Consider the following 5,938-nt stretch of genomic DNA (forward strand, 5'->3'; position numbering starts at 1 on the left):
GGCTTCTAAATGTGAAGCCTTGTGGCTTCTTGATGTCTCTATTTCATGGCCCTGAACAAATCCGGCCAGAGATGAGCATGAAGGTCTGGAACACACTGACCTGAACATTGTGGTAGGACAGGCCATCAGCACCTTGCAGCCCTTAATTCTCCACAACCTGGCCTGTTGAGTATTTCCAGCATTCACTTTTATTTCAAATTTCCAGTCATAGAGAAATAGACACTTCGCCCAATCAAGAAAGAAATAGACCCTTCGCCCAATCAAATCCATGTTGACCCCTTTGTCCGCCTACACCAGTTCCATTTGCAGTTGGGGTTTTGTTTGCTTCTGAATTGGTGTGCCTGGAAAGAACAATTTTCTATCCTTGATTGTGCATTTAAGTAGCAAACATACTCCTCCATATCCCAGGAGGAAACCTTGAGCTTCCTGTTCCCGGGCTTCAAGGACCACCACCACCATCCCAGCCTCCAATTCCTACCGCAGGAGCGGAAAGATCTCACTTTCTCAGCATTCTTTCTGTACGTTTTCACTCTAAACCCTATACAATTTGATTAGCCCAGAGATTATGAACTTGCTCTCGTGGATCTGTATGATACATTTTCATTGTTATAGCATTGGTAGGTAAATAATTAATGAGGCAAATGGTAGTTCAAGCAGTTAGTCAAAGGACTGGTAATTTAATTGTCTCTGATATAAAACTGCACAACACTATAAAATCAATGTTGTCCATTTTCCCCACTATAGTCTATTTGTCAGTAGCCAGACTGTGACAACGAGATCTTGTATTTTAGTTTATTGTGTCGCCAAACATTTTCATTTCTTGGTAGGCACGATGAAAGTTATTGTTCATGGGGAGTGAGAAAAATTACAAACTCTAATAAGGAAATATCATGGAGGTCATTAACATTAATGTTAAAATTAGGCCTTTCTGGAATTCAGCTGGTGGAACGAACAAGTGGTCAATGCTCACCACATCCAGCCTTTTTTAGAGGATCTGCACTAGGCCATCTTGCTGAGACTATGCACCCATTTACACAAGTGGTCCCCAAACTTTATCAGTCTGCCGCCCCCTTAGCCTCCAGAGCGCATTCGAGCGCCATCCCCCCACCCCATACAATGCCGTTGGTGGGGGGGCATAGTGGCGGTGCCGAAGAGGTGTAGTGGCAGCACTGAGTGGGGTTAGGGGGGTTTAGTGGTGGCGCTGAGTGGGGTGAGATGGTTAGTGGTGGTGCTGCGTTGGTGTTCGGGTGGGTAGTGGTGGCGCTGAGAGGAAGGGACAGATGGGTAGTGGCAGCACTGAGTGGGGTAGGGGGTTAGTGGCAGTGCTGAGATGGGAGTTGTGGTGGCACTGGGGGGTTGTGCTGAGATGGGGGTGAGTGACCCCAATACAACATGGAGGCCATCGAGACCAGCTCTCACAAAAATGCTTTGTCACCATTTATTTTGCTCACTACTGCCCCAAGTCTGAGCAGAAAATTTCTGCACTGGCTCCTTCATTAAACATTGCAGCAGACTGAATAATAAGACAGAAGGATTGGACCATCCCCTTTTCCCTCCCTACCCCCTTTCCCTCACCACCACCTTGGATCTTTCCACTGCCCAGTGTTGGTGGGGGCAGCAGCACCCACTTTGGCATTCACTAATTTACACCTATTCTACACACATACCATTCTGTTCTCCTCATATCCTTGGAATCCCTGAGATACACCATGGGCAACTTACAGACTAATTACCCAAACTACCCGTGCCTTTTTAGGATTTGAAAGGAAACAGGATTACTCAGAGGAAACCATTGCAGTCAGAGAAAGGTAGTGAAAACACCCCGCAGCCATCACTCAACCTGGGTCACTGAAATTGTGAGTTGGCACCTCGAAGAGCTGCCCTGCTGTGCCTCCATCTGAATTTGCTTTTGGAATGTGCTGAGGATATTAGAACATAGAACACTACAGCACAGTACAGGCCTTCGACTCTCAATGTTTTCTGACCCACGTATATATGTCTAAGTGTCTATTAAATGCCCCAATGTTTCAGCCTCCACCACCATCCCCACCAAGGCATTCCAGGCACCCACCTCTCTGTGTAAAAAATACACCCCTGATGTCTTCTCTAAACCACCCTCCCTTAACTTTGTGCATATGTCCTCTGGTGTTTTCTGATCCTCCCCTGGGAAACAGGTGCTGGCAGTTCACTCTAGCTATGCCTCTCATAATCTTGTAGATGTCTATCAAGCTTCATCTCATCCTTCTATGCTCAAAAGTGAAAAGTCCCAGTTCTGCTAACCTTGCTCATAAGACTTGTTTTCCAATCCAGGCAACATCTTGGTAAATCTCCTCTGCACCCTCTCCGTAGCTTCCACATCCTTCCTATAATGAGGTGTCCAGAACTGAACACAATACTGGGTCTTACCAAAGATTTGTAGAGTTGTAACATGATCCCTCTATTCCTGAATGTAATCCCCCTTATTATTGAATCCCAGCATTCCATAGGCCTTTTTGACTATCCTATCAACAGGTGCGGTGACCTTGAGGGATGTATGGATTTGGACCACAAAGTCCCTCTGTTTATCCACACTCTTAAGCAACTGACCATTAACCCTGTACTTAGCCTTCTGGTCAGTCCTTCAAAAATGCATCACCTCACACTTATCCGGATTGATGACAACCCTCAGTTCCAACCTTCAGGTCATCCTCAACTTACTCTCCCATCCATCTGCCCCTTCATCCAGGTCATTTATAAAACTTACCAAGAGCAGGGGTCCCAGACAAATTCCTGCATCACTCCACTAGTCACTGGTCTCCAGGCAGAATACTTTCCTTCCACTACTACTCTCTGCTTTCTTCCCTCAAGCCAATTTTTTATCCACACAGCCAACGTTCCATTGTCCTGCGCTTCATGACTTTATGGATGAGCCTCTCATGGGGGCCTTGTCAAATTCTTTACTAAAATCCATGTAGACCACATCTACCACCCTACCCTCAACAATTTCTTTTGTTACTTCCTCAACAAACTCAATTAGATTCATGAGGCATGATTTACCATTCACAAGGCCATGCTGGCTATTTTGAGTAGACTGTACTTCTCCAAATGCTCATAGATCCTATGCTTAAGAATCCTCTCCATTCGTTTACACACCACTGATGTAAGATTCACTGGTCTATAATTCCCAAGATTCTCCCCATTACTTTTTTTAAACAAGGGGACTACATTTGTCATTCTCCAATCCTCTGGCATCTCCCTGTGGCCAAAGAAGATTCAAAGATCATAGCTACTGCCCCACCTATCTCTTCTCTCATTTCCCACAGCACCCTGTCTGGCCCCTGGGGGCTTATCAATCTTCATGTTTTTAGGAAGATCCAACACTTCCTTAATCTCCACATTGTCCAGCACACAGGCCTGTTCAATTTCAACCTCACAATGATCAAGGTCCTTTTGTGAATATTGAGGCAAAGTATTTATTTAGAACCTCCCCAACCTCCTCTGCCTCCAGGCACATGTTGCCTCCTTTATCCTTTAGTGGCTCCACCTTCATTCTCGTCATCCTTCTGCTCTTCACATACGCATAGAATGCCTTGGGGATCTCCTTAACCCTACATGCCAAGGCCTTCTCATGCCCCCTTCGATCTCTCCTAAGTCCTTCCTTAAACTCCTTCCTGGCTACCCTATACTTTTCATGAATCCTTCCTAGTTTCCTGTTTCCTATATCTAATGTATGCTTCCTTCTTCCTCTTGATTTGTTCCCTGATCTGTTTTGTCAGCCACGATTCCCTTTTCCTTCCATTTTTTCCTTGTCCCAATGGGGCATATCTATCTTGAAGCCTGTGCATGTGGTCCTTAACTTCCTCCACATTATTTCTGTGCTTTCACCCTTAAACAACTGTTTCCAATTTATTCTTGCTAGTTCCTGCCTCTTTCCTTCATAATTCCTAATTTATTCCTAATACTCCTGGCATTGAAATAGACTCATTTCAAACCATCTAACTAGCTTTTAGCTTCAAGATGTTTTAAGAGATCTCCTTTTCCCCTTCCGCTCCCATCGACAGGATCATTGTCTCAAGAGGGTGCACAAAATCATTAAGGACCCCTACCAACCCGCACATAGCATCTTCCAACTACTCCCATCTGGAAAGAGATACATGTGTCAGAGCCAACAACACCAGACTGTGAAACAGTTTCTTTCTATGGGCAGTGAGGATGCTGAATGACTGATGAACTGCTCATGCTCATTCAAACCCTCCAAGACTACTATTTGATAAACAATATTTATTTATTTGTATGTATATATATATATACGTACTGTACCTGTATCGTATGTTTGTTATATCTGAATGCGTGTTTGCATGTTTTTGCACCAAGGACCGGCGAACACTGTTCAGTTAGTTGTACTTGTACAATCAGATGATAATAAACTTGAACATGAACTTGAACTTAACAGGAAAAATATCAATGTATAATATGCCCTGGTATATAATTCACTCACATCTTCTGGGAACTTTTGCATTAGGAATACACCATCCTTACATTGAATGCAATATATAAAAATGCTGGAAAATCTCAGCAGGTCACACAGTGTCCATCAGAAGTCAAGGCTAACAAATGTGACCCAGGACTTGACCCAGTGTCTACAAACTTTATTGTTTAAATCCTTACATTAACTTTGCCCCCATATAAGCAAAATCATTCATTTTAAAAGTTAATTCAAACTCAGTAATAATAGTTTTGATGAACCATACATTGAGTAAAATATGAATTCATGTGAATATATAAACAAGATGCCATTGAATCAGAGGAGATAGAGCTTGGAAACAGGCCCTTCAACCCATTGACTCCACACCAACCATTTACACTAATCCTGCAGTAATCCTATTTTATTTATTTTCGCCACATTCTCACAAACTTCCCACCCCCAACCCCCTCATTCCCAGATTCTACCATTCACCTGCACACCTGGGTCAATTTACAGCGTGCAATTAACCTGCTAACGTGAACATCCTTGGGATGTGGGATGAAAGAGGAGCACCCGGAAAAAGCCTATCCCAGGAGAACATGTAAACTCCACACAGATAGCTGTCATGGTCAGGATTGAACAGAGGTCTATGGCACTGTGAAGCAGAACCTCTATTACCTACACCAACATGTCATTCTACCAGTCCTGCTGCTGATCCCATTCTACCTCTTGTTCCCACCCAGTCGGAAGCAGATATGAAATGAACTCCCATCCCTACCCAATCACAATGAACTCCCGTCCCCACCCAATCACAATGAACTCCCGTCCCCCCCCAATCACAATGAACTCCCGTCCCCCCCCAATCACAATGAACTCCCGTCCCCACCCAATCACAATGAACTCCCGTCCCCACCCAATCACAATGAACTCCCGTCCCCACCCAATCACAATGAACTCCCGTCCCCCCACAATCACAATGAACTCCCGTCCCCCCACAATCACAATGAACTCCCGTCCCCCCACAATCACAATGAACTCCCGTCCCCCCCCAATCACAATGAACTCCCGTCCCCCCCAATCACAATGAACTCCCGTCCCCACCCAATCACAATGAACTCCCGTCCCCACCCAATCACAATGAACTCCCGTCCCCACCCAATCACAATGAGCTCTTGTCCCCACCCAATCACCATGAACTCCATCCCTATCCAATCACATTTTAGGCCTTTCAGACCTTTTTGGTGTGCTCGATTGTGACAAAGTATAGAGAGGTGGTTGGGAGATAAATTAGGAAAGGTTTGTTAGAGCAGATCACACACAAACACTTAAAACACAGAATTTTTGCAGGAGCTTTTGCAAGAGGCTCAGACTCATGACGGACTGACATTTGAAAAAGGCAACAAATGTAACATCAGGCAGTAGGAGCTTTGTCTGGAAAACAGAACCTACTGTCTAGAAGGTCATGTGATCTTTGCAGGCAGAGAGCAGAGGCTT

The sequence above is a fragment of the Narcine bancroftii genome, chromosome 2, assembly GCF_036971445.1.
Source record: "Narcine bancroftii isolate sNarBan1 chromosome 2, sNarBan1.hap1, whole genome shotgun sequence".
NCBI classification, from domain to species: domain Eukaryota; kingdom Metazoa; phylum Chordata; class Chondrichthyes; order Torpediniformes; family Narcinidae; genus Narcine; species Narcine bancroftii.